At 56.4% G+C, this 20,725-nt stretch overlaps 3 protein-coding genes across 8 annotated transcripts in view; 1 reads left to right on the top strand and 2 right to left on the bottom strand.

The window, feature by feature from the left end:
* Positions 1–20,725, bottom strand: part of LOC125686013 (collagen alpha-1(I) chain-like) — a 101,986-nt gene that overhangs the window by 40,518 nt on the left and 40,743 nt on the right. The window lies entirely within an intron of this gene.
* The window catches only part of LOC125686012 (uncharacterized), a 73,105-nt gene that overhangs the window by 22,383 nt on the left and 29,997 nt on the right, over positions 1–20,725 (bottom strand). The gene's annotated exons all lie outside the window — the stretch shown is intronic.
* The window catches only part of LOC125686015 (uncharacterized), a 130,630-nt gene continuing 125,187 nt past the window's right edge, over positions 15,283–20,725 (top strand). For 2 of the 5 annotated variants that reach the window (XM_048929623.1, XM_048929621.1), the window contains exons 1-2: positions 15,283–16,042; positions 16,578–16,682. The gene's annotated coding sequence lies outside the window, so the exon portion shown is untranslated. Of the gene's footprint in view, positions 16,043–16,577; positions 16,683–16,973; positions 19,532–20,725 lie in introns of all 5 variants that reach the window. The other 3 variants (XM_048929624.1, XM_048929622.1, XM_048929620.1) reach the window with 3 other exon arrangements.

Here is a 20,725-nt window from a genome sequence, read left to right as displayed (position 1 = left end):
TTGGCTGGCTGGCTGGCGTCCGGGCCCCTGCCTGCCTGCCTTGGCTGGCTGGCTGGAGTCCTGTCTCCTGCCTTCCTGCCTTGGCTGGACGGCTGGAGTCCTGGCTCCTTCCTGCGTGCCTTGGCTGGCTGGCTGGAGTCCGGGCCCCTGCCTGCCTGCCTTGGCTGGCTGGCTGGAGTCCTGGCTCCTGCCTGCCTGCCTTGGCTAGCTGGCTGGAGTCCGGACCCCTGCCTGCCTGCTTTGGCTTGCTGACTGGAGTCCTGGCTCCTGCCTGCCTGCCTTGGATAGCTGGCTGGAGTCCTGGCTCCTGCCTGCCTGCCTTGAATGGATGGCTGGAGTCCTGGCCACTGCCTGCCTGCCTTGTCTGGCAGCCTGTATTCGTGGTCCTTGCTTGCCTGCCTTGGCTTGCTGGCTGGAGTCCTGGCCCCTGCCTGCCTGCCTTGGCTGGCTGACTGGAGTCCTGGTCCCTGCCTGCCTACCTTGGCTGGCTGGCTGGAGTCCGGGCCCCTGCCTGCCTGCCTTGGCTGTCTGGCTGGAGTCCTGGCTCCTGCCTTCCTGCCTTGGCTGGATGGCTGGAGTCCTGGCTCCTGCCTGGCTGCCTTGGCTGGGTGGCTAGAGTCCTGGCTCCTGCCTACCTGCCTGCCTTGACTGGATGGCTGGAGTCCTGGCTCCTGCCTGCCTGCCTTGGCTGCCTTGATGGAACCGTGGCCCTCCTTCCCTGCCATGTCTGGCTGGCTGGAGTCCTGGCCACTGCCTGCCTGCCTTGTCTGGCAGCCTGTAGTCGTGGTCCTTGATTGCCTGCCTTGGCTGGCAGGCTGGAGTCCTGGCTCCTGCCTGCCTGCCTTGGCTGGCTAGCTGGAACTGTGGCCCCTGCCTGCCTGCCTTGGCTACGTGGCTGGAGTCCTGGCTCTTGCCTGCCTGCATTGGCTTGCTGACTGGAGTCCTGGCTCCTGCCTGCCTGCCTTGGCTAGCTGGCTGGAGTCCTGGCTCCTGCCTGCCTGCCTTGACTGGATGGCTGGAGTCCTGGCTCCTGCCTGCCTGCCATGTCTGGCTGGCTGGAGTCCTGGCCACTGCCTGCCTGCCTTGGCTGGCAGCCTGTATTCGTGGTCCTTCCTTGCCTGCCTTGGCTGGTTGGCTAGAATCCTGGCTCCTGCCTGCCTGCCTTGTCTGGCTGACTGGAATCCTGGCTCCTGCCTGCCTGCCTTGGATACCTGGCTGGAGTCCTGGCTCTTGCCTGCCTGCATTGTCTTGCTGACTGGAGTCCTGGCTCCTGCCTGCCTGCCTTGGCTGGCTGGCTGGAGTCCTGGCTCCTGCCTGCCTGCCTCAGCTAGCTGGCTGGAGTCCTGGCTCCTGCCTGCCTGCCTTGGCTACCTGGCTGGAGTCCTGGCTCCTGCCTGCCTGCATTGGCTTGCTGACTGGAGTCATGGCTCCTGCCTGCCTGCCTTGACTGGATGCCTCCAGTCCTGGCTCCTGCCTGCCTGCCATGCATGGCTGGCTGGGATCCTGGCCACTGCCTGCCTGCCTTGTCTGGCAGCCGGTAGTCGTGGTCCTTGCTTGCCTGCCTTGGCTACCTGGCTGGAGTCCTGGCTCCTGCCTGCCTGCCTTGGCTTGCTGACTGGAGTCCTGGCCCCTGCCTGCCTGCCTTGGCTGGCTGGCTGGAGTCCGGGCTCCTGCCTGCCTGCCTTGGCTGGCTGGCTGGAGTCCTGGCTCCTGCCTGCCTGCCTTGAATGGATGGCTGGAGTCCTGGCTCCTGCCTACTTGCCATGTCTGGCTGGCTGGAGTCCTGGCCACTACCTGCCTGCCTTCTCTGGCAGCCTGTATTCGTGGTCCTTGCTTGCCTACCTTGGCTTGCTGGCTGGAGTCCTGGCTCCTGCCTGGCTGCCTTGGCTACCTGGCTGGAGTCCTGGCTCCTGCCTGCCTGCCGTGGTAGGCTGGCTGGAGTCCTGGCTCCTGCCTGGCTGCCTTGGCTGTCTGGCTGGAGTCCTGGCCCCTGCCTGCCTGCCTTGGCTTGCTGACTGGAGTCCTGGCCCCTGCCTGCCTGCCTTGGCTGGCTGGCTGGAGTCCTGGCTCCTGCCTGCCTGCCTTGGCTAGCTGGCTGGAGTCCTGGCCCCTGCCTTCCTGCCTTGGCTGGCTGGCTGGAGTCCTGGCTCGTGCCTTCCTGCCTTGGCTGGATGGCTGGAGTCCTGGCTCCTGCCTGGCTGCCTTGGCTGGGTGGCTAGAGTCCTGGCTCCTGCCTACCTGCCTGCCTTGACTGGATGGCAGGAGTCCTGGCTCCAGCCTGCCTGCCTTGGCTGGACGGCTGGAGTCCTGGCTCCTGCCTGCCTGCCATGTGTGGCTGGCTGGAGTCCTGGCCACTGCCTGCCTGCCTTGGCTGGCAGCCTGTAGTCGTGGTCCTTGCTTGCCTGCCTTGGCTGGCTGGCTGGAGTCCTGGCCACTGCCTGCCTGCCTTGGCAGGCTGACTGTAGTCCTGGCTCCTGCCTGCCTGCCTGCCTGCATTGGCTTGCTGACTGTAGTCCTGGCTCCTGCCTGCCAGCCTTAGCTAGCTGGCTAGAGTCCTGCCTCCAGCATGCCTGCCTTGGCTGGCTAGCTGGAACTGTGGACCCTGCCTGCCACTTTTTGCTGGCTGGTTGTGGCTGTGTCCCCTGCCTGCCTGCCTTGGCTGGCTGGCTGGAGTCCTGGCTCCTGCCTGCATGCCTTGGCTGGCTGAGTGGAGTCCTGGTTCCTGCCTGCCTGCCATGGCTGGCTGGCTGTGGTTGTGGCCCCTGCCTGCCTGCCTTGGCTGGCTTGTTGGACCCGTGGCCCACCTTGCCTGCCATGTCTGGCTGGCTGGAGTCCTGGCTCCTGCCTGCCTGCCTTGGCTACCTGGCTGGAGTCCTGGCTCCTGCCTGCCTGCCATAGCTGGCTGGCTGGAGTCCTAGCTCCTGCCTGCCTGCCTTGGCTGGCTGACTGGAATCCTGACTCCTGCCTGCCTGCCTGGCTAACTGGCTGGAGTCCTGGCTCCTGCCTGCCTGCATTGGCTTGCTGACTGGAGTCCTGGCTCCTTCCTGCCTGCATTGGCTAGCTGGCTGGAGTCCTGGCTCCTGCCTGCCTACCTTGGCTGGCTGTCTGGAGTCATGGTCCTTGCCTGCCTGCCTTGGCAGGCTGGCTGGAGTCCTGGCCCCTGCCTGCCTGCCTTGTCTGGCTGATTGGAGTCCTGGCTCCTGCCTGCCTGCCTTGGCTGTGTGGCTGGAGTCCTGGCTCCTGCCTGCCTGCCTTGGCTGGCTAGCAGGAACTGTGGACACTACCTGCCTCTTTTGGCTGGCTGGCTGTGGTTGTGGCCCCTGCCTGCCTGCCTTGGCTGGCTTGCTGGAATTGTGGCCCTCCTTGCCTGCCATGTCTGGCTGGGTGGAGTCCTGGCCCCTGCCTGCCTGCCTTCTCTGGCAGCCTGTAGTCGTGGTCCTTGATTGCCTGCCTTGGCTGGGTGGATGTAGTCCTGGCTCCTGCCTGCCTGCCTTGGCTAGCTGACTGGAGTCCTGACTCATGCCGGCCTGCCTTGGCTGGCTGACTTGAGTCCTGGCCCCTGCCTGCCTTGGCTGGCTGGCTGGAGTCGTGGTCCTTGCCTGCCTGCATTGGCTGTCTGGCTGGAACCGTGGACCTCCTTGCCATCCTTGTCTGGCTGACTGGAGTCCTGGCTCCTGCCTGCCTGCCTTGGCTGGCTGACTGCAGTCCTGGCTCCTGCCTGCCTGCCTTTGCTGGGTGGCTAGAGTCCTGGCTCCTGCCTGACTGCCATGGCTGGCTGACTGGAGTCCTGGCTCCTGCCTGCCTGCCTTTGCTGGGTGGCTAGAGTCCTGGCTCCTGTCTACCTGCCAGCCTTGACTGGATGGCTGGAGTCCTGGCTCCTGCCTGCTTGCCTTTGCTAGCTGGCTGGAGTCCAGGCTCCTGCCTGCCTGCCTTGGCTGGCTTGCTGGAACCGTGGCCCTCCTTGCCTGCCATGTCTGGCTGGCTGGAGTCCTGGCCCCTGCCTGCCTGCCTTGGCTGGCAGCCTGTAGTCGTGGTCCTTGATTGCCTGCCTTGGCTGTCTGGCTGGAGTCAGGGCCCCTGCCTGCCTGCCTTGGCTAGCTGACTGGAGTCATGGTCGTTGCCTGCCTGCCTTCGCTGTCTGGCTGGAGTCCTGGTTCCTGCCTGCCTGCCTTGGCTGGCTGACTGGAGTCCTGGCTCCTGCCTGCCTGCCTTGCCTGGCTGACTGGAGTCCTGGTTGCTGTCTGCCTGCCTTGGCTAGCTGACTGGAGCCCTGGCTCCTGCCTGCCTGCCTTGGCTGGCTTGCTGGAACCGTGGCCCTCCTTGCCTGCCATGTCTGGCTTTCTGCAGTGCTGGCCACTGCCTGCCTGCCTTGTCTTGCAGCCTCTAGTCGTGGTCCTTGCTTGCCTGCCTTGGCTGGCTGACTGGAGTCCTGGCTCCTGCCTGCCAGCCTTTGCTGGCTGACTGGAGTCCTGACTCCTTCCGGCCTGCCTTGACTGGATGGCTGGAGTCCTGGCTCCTGCCTGCCTGCCTTGGCTGGCTAGCTGGAACTGTGGACCCTGCCTGCCACTTTTGGCTGGCTGGTTGTGTTTGTGGCCCCTGCCTGCCTGCCTTGGCTGGCTTGCTGGAACCGTGGCCCTCCTTGCCAGCCATGTCTGGCTGGCTGGAGTCCTGGCTCCTGCCTGCCTGCCTTGGCTGGATGGCTGCAGTCCTAGCCCCTGCCTGCCTGCCTTCGCTGTCTGGCTGGAGTCCTGTCTCCTGCCTACCTGCCTGCCTTGACTGGATGGCTGGAGTCCTGGCTCCTGCCTGCCTGCCTTGGCTGGCTAGCTGGAACTGTGGGCCCTGCCTTCCTCTTTTGGCTGGCTGGCTGTGGTTGTGGCCCCTGCCTGCCTGCCTTGGCTGGCTTGATGGAACCGTGGCCCTCCTTGCCTGCCATGTCTGGCTGGATGCATTCCTGGCCACTGCCTGCCTGCCTTGTCTGGCAACCTGTAGTCGTGGTCCTTGCTTGCCTGCCTTGGCTGGCTGGCTGCAGTCCTGGCTCCTGCCTGCCTGCCTTGGCTGGTTGAGTGGAGTCATGGTCCTTGCCTTCCTGCCTTGGCAGGCTGGCTGGAGTCCTGGCCTCTGCCTGCCTACCTTGGCTGGCTGACTGGAGTCCTGGGTCCTGTCTTCCTGCCATGGCTGGCTGACTGGAGTCCTGGCTCCTGTCTACCTGCCTGCCTTGACTGGATGGCTGGAGTCCTAGCTCCTGCCTGCCTGCCTTGGCTGGCTGGCTGGAACTGTCGACCCTGCCTGTCTCTTTTGGCTGGCTGGCTATGGTTGTGGCCCCTGCCTGCCTGCCTTGGCTGGCTGGCAGTCTGGAACCGTAGCCCTCCTTGCCTGCCCTGTCTGGCTGGGTGGAGTCCTGGCCACTGCCTGCCTAACTTGTCTGGCAGCCTGTAGTCGTGGTCCTTGCTTGCCTGCCTTGGCTGGCTGGCTGGAGTCCTGGCTCCTGCCTGCCTGCCTTGGCTAGCTGATTGGAGTCCTGACCCCTGCCTGCCTGCCTTGTCTGGCTGGCTGGAGTCCTGGCTCCCGCCTGCCTGCCTTGGCTGCGTGACTGGAGTCATGGTCCTTGCCTGCCTGCCTTGGCTGGCTGGCTGGAGTCCTGGCTCCTGCCTGCCTGCCCTGGCTTGCTGACTAGAGACCTGGCTCCTGCCTGCCTGCCTTGGCTAGCTGGCTGGAGTCCTGGCTCCTGCCTACCTGCCTGCCTTAGCTGGATGGCTGGAGTCCTGGCTCCTGCCTACCTGCCTTGGCTGGCTGGCTGGAACTGTGGACTCTGCCTGCCTGCCTAGGCTGGCTGGCTGTGGTTGTGGCCCCTGCCTGCCTGCCTTGGCTGGCTGACTGGAGTCCTGGTTGCTGCCTGCCTGCCTTGGCTAGCTTGCTGGAACCGTGGCCCTCCTTGCCTGCCATGTCTGGCTTTCTGCAGTCCTGGCCACTGCCTGCCTGCCTTGTCTGGCAGCCTGTAGTCGTGGTCCTTGCTTGCCTGCCTTGGCTGGCTGACTGGAGTCCTGGCTCCTGCCTGCCTGCCTTGGCTGGATGGCTGGAGTCCTGGCTCCTGCCTGCCTGCCTTGGCTAGCTGGCTGGAGTCCTGGCTCCTGCCTACCTGCTTGCCTTGACTGGATGGCTGGAGTCCTGGCTCCTGCCTGCTTGCTTTGGCTGGCTAGCTGGAACTGTGGAGCCTGCCTGCCTCTTTTGGCTGGCTGGCTGTGGTTGTGGCCCCTGCCTGCCTGCCTTGGCTGACTTGATGGAACCGTGGCCCTCCTTGCCTGCCATGTCTGGCTGGCTGCAGTCCTGGCCACTGCCTGCCTGCCTTGTCTGGCAGCCTGTAGTCGTGGTCCTTGCTTGCCTGCCATGTCTGGCTGGCTGGATTCCTGGCTCCTGCCTGCCTGCCTTGGCTGGATGGCTGCAGTCCTAGCCCCTGCCTGCCTGCCTTCGCTGTCTGGCTGGAGTCCTGACTCCTGCCTACCTGCCTGCCTTGACTGGATGGCTGGAGTCCTGGCTCCTGCCTGCCTGCCTTGGCTGGCTAGCTGGAACTGTGGACCCTGCCTTCCTCTTTTGGCTGGCTGGCTGTGGTTGTGGCCCCTACCTGCCTGCCTTGGCTGGCTTGATGGAACCGTGGCCCTCCTTGCCTGCCATGTCTGGCTGGCTGCAGTCCTGGCCACTGCCTGCCTGCCTTGTCTGGCAGCCTGTAGTCGTGGTCCTTGCTTGCCTGCCTTGGCTGGCTGGCTGCAGTCCTGGCTCCTGCCTGCCTGCATTGGCTGGCTGACTGGAGTCCTGGCTCCTGCCTGCCTGCCTTGGCTGGCTGACTGGAGTCATGGTCCTTGCCTGCCTGCCTTGGCAGGCTGGCTGCAGTCCTGGCCTCTGCCTGCCTGCCTTGGCTGGGTGCCTAGAGTCCTGGCTCCTGTCTACCTGCCTGCCTTGGCTGGATGGCTGTAGACATGTTTCTTACCTACCTGCCTTGGCTGGCTGGCTGGAACCGTGGCTCTTGTATGTCTGCCTGCCTTGGCTGGATGGCTGGAGTCCTGGTTCCTGCTTGCCTGTCTTGGCTGGCTGGATGGAGTCCTGGCCCCTGCCTGCCTTCCTTGGCTGGCTGGCTGGCTGGCTGGCTGGAGTTCTGGCCCCTGAGTGCGTGCCTTTGTTGGCTGGCTGCCTTGCATCACAGCTGGTGTTCTGTTGCCAGGTTTCCCAGATCTCGAGCTTTTGTCAGGGAGGTGGCTCATGGCATCATAAAGCCTTGGCTATGCATGCCTTAGAATGTCCCTTGACAACTAAAACATGGCTGCACTGGAGGATTCGGTGACTTTGTCCTGACAGTTGCCCTGTGTGTCTGATGAACCTGTTGAATTCTGCTGGGCTCCATTTTAAGGCCATTTCTCTATCTTGTTTTTACTGTTGGTTCCACTAAAGATCTGTTGGTTGTATCAATCAGTTTGTGGATGATGCTAAGCTGGGAGGAGTTTAGACCTGCTTGAGGATAAAGAGGCCTTGCCTTGAGATCTGGACAAAATGGCCTGGGCAATGGCCTCATCAGCACAGCCGCAGCCCTCGACCACCGCCTGCACACCCCATGCGCTTCTTCCTCCTCAGCCTCGCCCTCCTCGCCCTGGGCTGCATCTCCACCACTCTGCCCAAAGCCGTGGCAGGGTGCCCCGCTGTGCCAGAGCTGGCCTCCCTGGTGGAACTGTTGTAACGAAAGGGGAAATAGTGTCCGAGTAAGAGAGGGGAGATTTAGATTGCATTAAAGGAAAAAGTCTTTCATGACAAGAGCGGTGAGGCAGTGGCACATGTTGCCCAGGGAGGTGGTGGAAGCTCAATCCTTGGAGGCATTCAGGGAGAGGCTGGAGCAGGCTCTGAGCGCCTGACCCAGCGTAGGGTCCCAGTTCACTGCAGGGAGGTTGGACCAGATGACCTGTAAGGTAAAGCATTCTATCATTCTGTCATTCTGTGACTCCTTGCATTGCTCAGTTGCCTGTCGAGCCTTTAGAGGCACCCCTGGGTCCTGCCCAGCACCGTCCTTGGCTGCTGATTTATCAGGGCAGATGGAGAGGGACTCAGCAGCAGAGATCCCCAGCCAGCTGAGTCTGCTTCTCCCTGGAGCAGCACAGCCAGGGAAGGTCATCCTGGGGTCCAGGGCAGCGCAGCCCCCGCCTCTGCAGAGCAGCCCTGCCAACTCGTGGCCCTGCAAGGAGCACAGGGAGAAAAGCAGGAGCAGCCAGCCAGGCCAGCACCAACACACTGCCCTGGGCAAGGCTCTCTGGGAACAGGGGTGGCCCTGGAGAAGGGCGTGGGAGCACTGGAGCCTGCAGGGAGGCTCACAGGAGAAAGGGAAAGTCATTTCTGCGGGCGGCTGCTGGGGGCAGGCTGCTCTGTTGCTGGCACAGCGAGGTGGGAGGCACGTAGGAGGTGCGCACACCACGGCTGGGTGCTGAGCTTCAGGGGCAATTTTGGATCCCAACCCTGGGGAAGCTCCCTGCAGCACGGGAGCTGCTGGGCACCGCCGGGCACAGCCCGGCTCCGTCCTCTCCGCGCCTCCCTGCGCGGACCGGTGGCCGCGCCCGGGATCGCCCCGAGCCTCCTCTTCTGCAGGCGGAGCCGCCCCAGCTCTCCCGGAATCCCACCCCAGCCATTTCCCACGCGGTGCCGAGGAGGGGAGGGGATGCGGGGGAGGAACGGGGCCGGCGCTCGCAGTGCTACGACACGGCCGTTTGCGCCGCCCCGTCCTTACCCGGCGGAGGGCACGGGGACGGGGCGGCTTATTGGAGCTGCAGAAACGACCGCGGGCAGAAGCGCCGAGAAACGAACGGGAAACGTTGAATCGTTGTCAGAACTGAAAGGAAAGCAGGCTGAAGAAAAACCTTAGGTAAATCCATACAGGACAGCAAAGCAGGGAGGACAAAGGACAGGGACTGATCCTGAACTGAACGCATTAGAGAACAAGAGCCTTGAGAGCAGTAATTGGCTATACAGGTAAGCGATACGCACGTCTGAAATGGTGATTTCTTCAGAAGACTGCAGGGTGTTCCTCATCAAGACAAAGGACAGTACATAAAAATATCAGGATGGATACAAGTTGAAAATTCTTTTCAGCTGGCCTGGCATCCTGGGGCAAGCTGAAGACTAGACAGGACACCAACACAGAAAGAGAACTAACAGCACAGGGGGTGCCACAGAGAAACTGGAAAGTGACCAAATCTCTGCTGTGTGAGGTAGAAAGCTGAGGGTGATACCTGCTGCCAATGAGGGGCACAGTGGAACGACAGGACGGATGCCACCTGCAGCACAGACATTCACACCAGGGGCACAGCGCAGAGCTACGATCCCAAAGCCATTATAAGGTTTGATTTAACAGTGCTGTGTGGGACGATTCAACTGCTTCAAGCTCAAACAAGCTGCAAGTGATTGATTAATCCGTACATCTCAGTGACCTCAAAACCTGACGTCTTGGAAAAAATAAACAGAACAGACCATCTCAAGGAGCAAATCTACACAACTTAATCCAGCAGGCAGTCCTGTGGCCAAATTCTGTGCTGGCAGCAAAGACTTTTTATGACCATTAGGAACATTCCCAGTTACAGAGCTACCACAACTTGGGCACTAAATACACAGACCCACCTGGGAGAACAGCAAATAAAGAAGCAACTTACCCTCCCCTTATCCAACTCCACTCACATTTAGAAGTGAAACTACAAGTTCAAATGCCAGGAAAAAATGAGGGAAAAAAATCACCTGGTATTTTCCAGGCAAACCACCAAGATCATAGAATCACAGAACATCCCAAATTGTAAGGGATCCACAAGGATCACCAAGTCCAACCTGATGCTCCAGGAAGGACAACCCAAACGCAGATGGTCTTTAAGCTGCAGCAGCTCAGGACCAGGCCCACAGCCCTGGGGAGCCTGGCCACCACCACTGGTATCAGATGCAGCAAGCACAGGGAGCAGGCAGGCAGGCACAGCAAGCAGCAAGCAAAAACCAATCTGAGAGGGGGCCTGCTTACAGAAATAAATCCGGGGCCTGCCTACAGAAAGCTCACACCTTTCACTCCAGTAAAGCTCCACCATTTTGACAGCCAAAACACAAACTGCCATTTCACTTCTCATGGCTCTTCCCTGAACTCCCACACAAACAGTTACTTCACGTCCCCTATCGCACTGCAACTGCTCAATCAATAATCTAGATTATATCTTTCACGACATAAGAAGCTCACTTCTGCTTGGTGGCAATGACAGTCCATTCCCATTGCATCCTTTCATGTGAGGAAAATCACAGCTGGCTTTCTGACAGCCTCCTTCATGATTCCCCCAAAAGCACCCAGCACTTCTTCTGAAGAGTGAAAGAAAGGAAGGTTCATGGAAATGGGCACACAAGGCTTGCAAGAGATGCAGTGCTCCAGATCATAGACAGGACCATCACAGTGCCAAGACACAGCTTATCACTAAAGGAAACATTTGAGAGCATTTTCACAACTTCTGCATAAGCTGTAATGATTCAGCATATCCAGCTTTCTTATTGTTCAGTTGGAGAAGGCAGATGCTCTCACACATCAGTCAGCAAGCACTTGGATGAGCCAGCCCTCTGCTTTTCACAACGACAGAAATCGTTACTGCCAGCTCTGACACCTTACCAGGAGATGCTTCAGCTCATTACCGTGGACTTCATTCCTTCCATCAGCAGCTGCTCCTGAACTGACCTTCATTCATACAGTGACACCACCAACTTCCAACACGAGCTGACCTGCAAAACAGAGAAAAGAGAGCAGGATGACAACCAACACGGAGATAACACGTTTTAATATTCACGAACAAAAAAAGCAGTAACAATACAGAAGGGCAGCTGCAGCAACACAGCAGTACATAAAGAAATGAAAACCTGGCCCGGCCCTGGAGCGGAGCGGCCCGGCCCCAGAGCCCCCACCTCCAGATGCCTCATTCAGCAGAGATCCATCATCTCAGCAACCACCCACTACCCAACCCGCCAGCGTTCCTGTGACCTGCCATCAGCTGACGAGACAGAAGTAAGATCACCATGATCTTCCAAGCCACGAGATGGGCCAGGACACCACAAGAGGATTCACAGTACTTTAGATGGAGCCTCATGAAGGCAGAGTAGAGAAGGACGATTGCCTCCCTCGCCCTGCTGCCCACCGCTCTTTTGTTGCAGTCCAGAATACTGTTGGCTTTCTGGGCTGCCAGCACACACTGCTGACACAGGTAAAGCTTTTTGTCTCCCAGGGAAGCCCAAGACCTTCTTGGCAGGGCTGCTGTCGAGGAGTTCTCCCACCATTTGGCAGTTGTGCTCTGGAATCCTGCCTTCAGGCATGAAAGCCAGGGAAGCGTTGCTGGTGAAGACAGAGGCAAAGAAGCCGTGAGGTACATCAGCCCTCTCTGCTCCTGTGCTTATTAACACAACAGTAGGCCCGCACCACCCCTGTCTACTCCTTTACTTGTAAGGAAACTCTATCAGCTGGAGCCTTCACACTCCTCTGTGAGTATCAGGTCCATGTCAGGTGAAAGCAGCCAAAGCTGCCCTGACTGTCACAGCCCTGACCAGCTCCCTGTCGGCCAGTGTGAGACCCAGCTGAGCATCGCCTGTGTTTCCCCCCAGCAGCTGTGTGAAGAAGTTGGCTGAACTCAGTGGCCTGTTGTTCTGCTCGGCCAGAGAATGCCAGGGCAATTGCAGCTCCCATAGTCCAAGATAGTCCACTCTTCCAGTCCAAGAGGTTTCTAGAGTGTGTGGAAGATAGCTTCCTTACACAGCTGGTACGAGAGCCTACCAGGGGTGGTGCCCTGCTTGACCTGCTCTTTGCTAACAAAGAAGGTCTGGTAGGTGATGTGAAGGTTGGAGACTGTCTAGGGCAGAGCGACCATGAAATTGTAGAGTTCTCTATTCTTGGAGATGTCAGAAGGGTGACTACCAAAACTGCTATCTTGAACCTCAAGAGGGCGGACTTTGACCTGCTCAGGACGCTTGTAGCACGGGTCCCTTGGGAGTCGCTCCTTAAGGGTAAAGGGGTCCAGGAAGCCTGGACACTCCTCAAGATGGAAATCTTAAAGGCACAAAAACAGGCTGTCCCTGAATACTGTAAGGCGAGCCATAGGGGGAGAAGACCGGTGTGGATGAGCCGGGAATTACTGTCAAGACTCAGGAAGAAAAAGAGAGTCCATGTCCTATGGAAGAAGGGACAGGCTACTAGGGGAGATTACAAGGAAGTTGCTAAGGTATGCAGGGAGGAAGTCCGGAAGGCGAAAGCCCATCTTGAACTTACATTGGCCACTGCAATAAAGCAGAATAAGAAATCCTTTTACAAATATATCAGTGGCAAGAGAAAAACCAAGGATAATCTCTATCCTTTAATTGATGCGGCGGGGAATGTGACCACAGATGACAAGGAGAAGGCTGAGGTCCTCAACGCCTTCTTTACATCTGCCTTTAATAGTCAGACCAGCTATCTTCAGGGCACTTTGTGCCCTGATCTGGATATCTGGGCTGACACGCAGAATGTCTCCCCGGAGATCGAGGTGGAGACAGTTAGAGAGCTCCTCCTCCATCTGGACAGTCACAAGTCCATGGGACCGGATGGGCTTCATCCTAGGGTGCTGAGGGAGTTGGCGGGGGTGATTGCTAAGCCGCTCTCGGCTCTACCAGTGCTCCTGGTTGACTGGAGAGGTTCCAGAGGATTGGAGGCTTGCTGATGTGACGCCCATCTACAAGAAGGGCCGTAAGGAGGATCCGGGGAACTACAGGCCTGTCAGCCTGACATCAGTGCCAGGGAAGGTCATGGAACAAATCCTCCTGGGAGAGATCACACGGCTCGTGCGCGGCGTTCACGGGATCAGGCCTAGCCAGCATGGGTTCATGAAAGGCAGGTCGTGTTTGACCAACCTCATCTCCTTCTACGACTGGGTGACCAGACTGGTAGATGAGGGAAAGGCAGTTGATGTAGTCTACCTGGACTTCAGCAAAGCCTTTGACACGGTCTCTCACAGTATCCTTCTGCGGAGACTGGCTGCCCGTGGCTTGGACAGTTTTACCCTCCGTTGGATAAGGAACTGGCTGGAGGGCCATGCTCAACGGGTGGTGGTCAATGGAGTGAAGTCTAGCTGGAGACCTGTTACAAGTGGTGTCCCCCAAGGGTCGGTACTGGGGCCCATCCTGTGTAATATCTTCATTGACGACTTAGATGAAGGGATTGAGTGTACCCTGAGTAAGTTTGCAGATGACACCAAGTTGGGAGGTGGTGTCGATCTGCCTGAGGGCAGGGAGGCCCTGCAGAGGGATCTAGATAAGCTGGATCGCTGGGCTGAGGTGAATGGGGTGAGGTTTAACAAGGCCAAGTGTCGGGTTCTGCACTTTGGCCACAACAACCCCATGCAGCGTTACAGGCTTATGGATGAGTGGTTGGATGATTGTGAAGAGGAAAGGGACCTGGGGGTGTTGGTTGATGCTTGGCTGAACAGGAGCCGACAGTGTGCCCAGGTGGCCAAGAGGGCCAACGGCATCCTGGCCTGCATTAGAAATAGTGTGGCCAGCAGGAGCAGGGAGGTGATCATCCCCCTCTACTCAGCACTGGTGAGGCTGCACCTCGAGTACTGTGTTCAGTTTTGGGCCCCTCACTACAAGAAAGACATTGAGGCCCTGGAACGTGTCCAGAGAAGGGCAACGAAACTGGTGAGGGGTCTGGAGCACAAGTCTTATGAGGAGCGGCTGAGGGAGCTGGGATTGTTCAGTCTGGAGAAGAGGAGGCTCAGGGGAGACCTCACTGCACTCTACAACTTCCTGAAGGGAGGTTGTGGTACAAAAAGGTCTGGCCTCTTCTACCAGGCAAATAGTAGGACCCGAGGAAACGGCCAGAAGTTGTACCAGAGGAGGTTTAGGTTGGATATTAGGAGAAACTTTTTCTCTCAAAGGGTGGTCAGGCACTGGAATGGCTGCCCAGGGAGGTGGTGGAGTTGCCGTCCCTGGTAGTGTTCAAGAAGTGCCTGGATGAGGAGCAACGAGAGATGGTTTGGTGCTTGTGGTACTAATAGGAATGGGAGGGTGGTTGGACTAGATGATCTTGCAGGTCATTTCCAACCTTGTGATTCTGTGTGTGTGTGTGAAATAGGCAGCTGCTCATTGATCTGCAGACACCTCAGATTGCTGACAAAAGGCTTCTGCCTGCTCTCCTTGATCAAGCAGTTGGGAAGCAGCCTGATCAAGACCACGCAACAGTTAATGATGTTATCCTATAATAGCTCAACTGACCAAAATGAGAGAATCTTTTTCATGGTGTACTGCACGTGAGTCATAGGCTCTTTCACATCTGGTCACTTAAGGATACAGTTTGCAAAAGAATCCCTCGTTTTATCTCCATCTATCACTAGCTGTATCCAATAAAGTCCTGCAAGAAGACACAAAAGCTGGGACAAGCTTGCTGATAACTGCTGAGGACACGCAGGAATGTCCATGACACAACAGCCACTGCAGTCAAGGAAGATCTAGAAAATACAGGTGATAAAGGAGAAGAGAAAGAAATAAGCTTAGTCATGCTCCAGTGGCACACGACTCCACTTGTTCGGCTAAATCCCTTTATAGGCTGCCCCCATTATGCACAGCAGGGACAGCTTCGGTTGTCCCAGATGTGGATATCTACTGACAGTGCAGGTGTTGTTGGACAAGGGAATGTCCTGCCACGCTCTGGGAGTAACAGCCTACATTTCAACAGATATTTGCATCTGCACAGCTCCTTCCTATCCTTAATCTCCACATGTGAGCATTAGTGGCTCACAAATTAGCAGTAGTGAGGTACCTCACAGGGAGGTGTCTATGTTGTGGACATCTGATCTGAGGCAAGAGGAACTGAGGGGAGTATTGGGAGGGGGGACAGAGGATCAGAATGGGGGAATAAGGAGGGGAGGGATGAGGTGAGGGTGGGGAAGGGACCCGGGAGTAAAAATGGAGAACTGGGTGGGAGGCGGGGGGGGGGGGGGGGTTGAAAAGGAATGGGGGAACTGGAGTTGGGGGGGCTCTAAAGGTCAGTGTTGGGGGGGATTGGGGGGACAGTGTGACCCTGGGGGTCAGAAAGAGGGACTGGGGGAGTTTATGGCCGAACCGTGGAGGGGAACGAGGCAGCGATGTAGCCTGGATTGGGGGGGGACGGGGACACAGCGCACCTCCCCACACCGAGCAGAGGCCCCGAACACCACAGAGGCCCCACGGGGCCAACGCAGAGCGGCCCCCGCCCCGGTGCCCCCGCGAACACCCACTTGTAGAAGCTGAAGCGGCGCTCGGAGCCCGGAGCTGCCCTGCGGCGTTGGAGCATCGCGCGGCCCCGCACTACCTCCTCACGGCCGGCTCGGCCTCGCGGCGCAGGGTGATGACGTCACACGGCCCCAACGCGCCGCTCCAGTAACCGCCCTCAGCGCGGGCAGAAAGTAACCGAGCTTTTATTCTCATTATTGCTACTAAAAATCTCTGCTGTCTTTTGCGAATTGCCGTAAATTTCCACTCGGCACACGCAGGTGCGTTCTGCGTTTCCCCAGTTGCTCCGCGCCTCCAATCTGGCACGGCCGAAGGCTTTGCGGGGCTCCTCCTGCTGATACAAAGCGGGAAGCGCCGCGGCACATCCGCACGGCTCCCTTTGCCAGCCACAGAACCCCGGCTTGCTCTGCTCCGCTCCCTGGGCTGCCGTGGGACGCCAGAGCGGCGCTGCTGATGGGGGAAGGCAGCTGCACTCCTCCCTCCCGCCAGCAGTCGTCCCTCCACACCCGCAGGAGGACGGTTTCCCTCCCAGCAGCCCACCGCACGCACTGGCCGTACCTGCGCGTGGAAGGTGTGGGCGATCTCTCCGTCCACATCGTAAACAACCAACCCCAGGAGAGTTTCACCTTCATCCTCATCTGCTCCCTCAAAGACAAGAGATGACGGCAGTCACACTTAGGCAGGCCGTGCGAAAAAGAACATGCAGAGGCCAAAGGTGGGAGCCCCTCTCCCCCACATCAGCTCTGGCAGGATTGGAGCACAAAGGAGGGTGAGCCTGAGTCAGGGCACCTGGAGCAATTGCTCCCAGCTGCTCGGCCATGAAGAGGGGCTCAATGGGGTTTTATGGGGCTCTGTGGCAAAGCTTTTCCTCGGGGCTTTCCTCCTGAAGAAGCAGTGGGCAGAGACTTACTGAGACAGCAAACTCTTTGGGGGCACTGCTGACTTCCCCAGAGGGAGAAACTGCCTTGGAGATGTGCCAGGCGGTGAAAGCCATGGGCTGGAGATGCTGATTCTGAAGGTGCTTGTGCTGGAGCTTGAATTTCAGCCTGCAGATAGCTGGCTGTGGTGGTTGGTGATGCCCGCAGCACATGGCGTAGGGGGCTTGCATAGGAGCTGAGGAGGCATGAGAGGGTCGACACCCTCCAGTTCCTGGGAGGTCCCAAATGTCCTTGGGCAACGGAGGGGGTGACAGTGGATGTGGGTGGCTGGGACAGCAGACTTTGCCTGAGCTCAGGATTGGAGTAACTCAGTTCCCGATGAGAGCACATCACATCCAATCCTACTGTCCTGCTTTCTTTCTAAAGGAACTGACCAAGAAACTGAGCAGGATGCACTGCAGGAAGGCAGCCATCCCACCCTGCCGGTCTCGGACAGTGGAACGCAGGCAGCGTCAACAGCTGGCACGCCAGGTAATTTCTGTGCTGCGTAATTTCATCCAGCATCACTAACCAGGTCAGCAACCTTGCACACCAGGTCAGCAGCCAAACCTGAGCGTGTGGGCACAGAGCACGTGTCAAAGAAGCCAGGGACGGCCCTGTGAAAATGGCTGACCTCAGTGGGGTGTGGAGAGTTGTTCCAGCGGCGTGCCAGAGGGGGGACGTGCAGACCTCTGTGACGCTGCTCAGCTCCCACCACTCGCAGTTCCCAGAGAGTTGTGTAGCAGGTGAAGGGACTGTGGGACATTGTCTCGTTTCTTCCAGGCATGAATGCAGGAAAGCACAGAGGCTGCTGTTCACAAATCTGAGCAGAAGTGCCACGTCACAGCCATGGTAATGTTCTCAGCTGTGCTGCTGTCTGCATGCTGCTGGCCTGTGGTGCTGTGATGTGGATGTGCCAGAAATACCTGGGAGTTGGCTTTTCCCCAAAACACCCGATTGCTGCACTTGGCAATGAAGCATCTGTAGTGCCAGGATCCTGGACGGCCAGATCAGCTGCTGGCAGCGCACTGCCAGGACTAACAGCTCAGATTTATCTGAAGATGAAATTGCTAACCGGAGATACGGATTGTTGTACCAGGAAATGGAGGCTGATAAAGCAGAGGTACCTACCCCAGTGTGTAGCCTAGTCTAGACAAAGAGTTCCTTAGGTCAAGCATAACCTTGTCGTTTAAAACCAGTCCATCTGTGTGTTTCCTGCTACCCCTCCTAAGTCCTTGCAATTTTTTCTTGGAAAGTTGTCATGCAGCTGTTCATAGTGTGGTGCCCTTCAGTCATGTAATGAAGCAGGCTGGCAGAAATGCATTTCAGGAAGGTGAATGAAGCTTCACACTGTGAAGGCACACGGTGTCTCACAGCTTTTGTACTTTACATGTATAATTTAAAATGCATTTCCAGTCTTTTCTTCTTTCTTTTTATAAAAATACTGAAGTCACTGCGCTTTTTTTATTGGTTTTGGTGTTCTCTTTAAGCCTGTAAAATCTGTTATCGAATTGCACTGTCATCAAGTATCTTTCTGCCTTGCCCTTCCTTTTGTTATTTCTTTTGTTTTATGTCTGGCCTATTTTTATTTTGCAAATAGAAATGTTTTCCCCATGTTCTTGTTTACTAAACAAATGATGACTTGTTCTGATCTTCACTTCTACTTGGGCATCCAGCACGGCATTTAATGGATTTGCACAGGTTAGAAACAAGCAAATTTTGAGTGTTTTCTTCTGTTTTGTTGGGAGGAGATTAAGACTGGCTGTACAGTTTTGAAAACTCTGCTCTGCAGACCAGCTACACAGTAATGTCCTGCTGACACGAATCCTGAACTTGTCTGCCCTCAGAAAGTCTTCCTGGATGTTCCTAGAAGGCTGCTAATATTCTTGGCGCTCTTGGCCTAGCTGAATTTAATTGGAAAACTCCCACTAGCTTAGCAGGACTGTCTTCTTATTTTCCAAATGAAAGAACTGGATTCGTATTTTTCTTTCTCTCTTTTTTGGATTTTTCTAACAATCTCAAAATCCGGTTGTACAATCAATGGATATTAAGATGTTATAATCACAAAAGAACAAGAGAGTGAGGCAAAGTAGACTAAGATAACAAGAGAGAATAAACGGAAGGCTTACCCGCATGCTAGGCTCACTTACAAAACCCCCAGAAGAGGGGATCTCCAGAAGAGATCCTTCCCCACTGGCAGCCAGCTCTTCAATAGGTCTAGGAGGGGTGGAGCCAGGCAGCACAGGTGGATTGCCTTCACTGTGCTCCTCTGGCTGACTCGTGGCTCGTCTCCGGTGATCAATCAGAGGTTCAGGCTGTGACTCAGCAGTTCCCAAACACCTGTGAAGCATGGCTTCCTCACAGCTTTCACACCTGTTCAGTGACTCTGTGTATTTATGCATTTATACATGAAATGACTTTATTTGTTTCTGCAATGTTGCTTTCACCTATCGTATGTTTTAGTCTGGGAGTTCAATCTGAGTTGTTTATTTAGTGCTGTGATAATGCTGAGGATCTGCTCGAGGCGCTGCAGCAGTGCAGTGCACGCTTACGTCTCAAACCCCAGGGCCCCCATCCCAAGTGATAATGCAGATAATCTGGGGCCTTCTTAAATTCCAGCACCTTTCAGAGGCTGGCTTACCCACAGCATGCTCTGCACACCACTGTTTACATATGCACACAAAAAAGCTGGGCATCTGCAAGGCTGAAAACGAGTCTTTCAGTGCTTATTAATTTTGCTCCAGGCCTTTGACATTAGTAAAGTATTCAGAAGGAAGGGCTAAAATACAAAGCTGCCACCACTTTCTCTAGTTAATGCATGCGAAGCTTCACCTCTCTAATTCCTGAGCAGTGTGCGCTGTGCAAATAAAAGCCCAGAGTCCAGAGGATGTGTAAGGAGCTCCGAGCTCTGCACTCCCTGTGCAGTGCAGTCTGGCAAAATCAACTTCTGGCATTCGCTGTTCAGAAGTGCAGTGTGCCTGAAGCAAAGTCCTTGCAATTCGCTTCTATTCAGTGAAGGATTCTTCACCTGTTTGAACAACTTGAAACATTTTAGAGTCGTGGAACACTTTTGAAAAAGGAAGGTCTTTAATATTGACATTCATGCCTGTTTAGATTATCGATTTTCCATCCAAGCTCACCTATTGGTGGTTATGCCTGAGTAAGCCATAAAAATCAGGTCTTTACTGGATACATCCCATGCCAAATATTGTTGCTGTGTTGTTTTTATTTTCTATAGGTAGGATGCCGCTGCATTTACAGTGCAATCAAATGAGAATGTGACAGAGACTCTGTAAGTGGTGGATTTGGCTTCTTTTCTAAATGGTGTGTAAAAAAAAAGGGTACTGTTTTTTGCTTTGTACAAAAATATTTGCTCCTTTGTACAAAAACATGGGTGTTTTCCATCCTCTAAATCATTAAATCTTGACCTGAAAGAATAGGTGGGTATACCATTGCAGCTGTGAATCTGTACTTTCTGAAAGTCTTTCACTAGGATAGCACTGCAAAAAAGGAAAAACAGGATGCCTAGATACTTTTAGTTTATGAAGGTACAGTCAGTTTACTTATTTATTGCACTTCAGAAAATCAAGAATGAGTGCTTTGGTCCAGGGTACAGCAGGAAGTGCTCACATGTGCTGTTGGTACACATACCTCTAATATCACTGCAGCTTTATCTATCTTCCACATTTTAGTAGGTACCATCTTTTAAGGGGGGGAATACTGTTGAAAGCATCATGCTTTGGTGGTTTCTGGGCTCCTCTTGCTGAATCCAGTTAGCCTGAATGAAGGATATGGAGTGGCAGCATTGCTGGGTGAACGCTGCCGTTACTGAGAGCAGAAGAGTGATTCTGTCTGTTGATGTGCCTTTGGTCACTGAGCACCGTGAGAGCATTCTGAGTATTTGTGTTTCTAGTTCAGATGGCAGGTAGCCTAAAGACTGCTTGTGCACAAGTGACTCAGAGCACATCGGTGCCATCTGCATTGGAACACATTACCTGTGATTTTAAGCCTGAAAGTTCCTTCCAGTATAAAGGCCCAGGAAACTCATTAGCCATCTGACCTGGGACAGATCTGCCTTTTGTTTCTCATTACAATTATCCCACAGGACAGACTTCTGCACAGTGTGGTGTAATATAATGAACATTTCTTGCTGGAACCGTGGCCCTCCTTACCTGCCATGTCTGGCTGGCTAGAGTCCTGGCCACTGCCTGCCTGCCTTGCCTGGCAGCCTGTATTAGTGGTACTTGCTTGCCTGCCTTGGCTGGGTGGCTGTAGTCCTGGCTCCTGCCTGCCTTCCTTGGCTGGCTGACTGGAGTCCTGGCTCCTGCCTACCTGCCTGCCTTGACTGGATGGCTGGAGTCCTGGCTCCTGCCTGCCTGCCTTGGCTGGCTAGCGGGAACTGTGGACCCTGCCTGCCTCTTTTGGCTGGCTGGCTGTGGTTGTGGCCCCTGCCTGCCTGCCTTGGCTGGCTTGCTGGAACCGTGGCCCTCCTTGCCTGCCATGTCTGGCTGGCGGGAGTCCTGGCCACTGCCTGC

Source organism: Lagopus muta, chromosome 30 (assembly GCF_023343835.1).
Source record: "Lagopus muta isolate bLagMut1 chromosome 30, bLagMut1 primary, whole genome shotgun sequence".
Lineage (NCBI taxonomy): Eukaryota > Metazoa > Chordata > Aves > Galliformes > Phasianidae > Lagopus > Lagopus muta.
The sequence above is the reverse complement of the archived record's forward strand: the minus strand, read 5'-3'. Positions and strand labels throughout refer to the sequence as shown.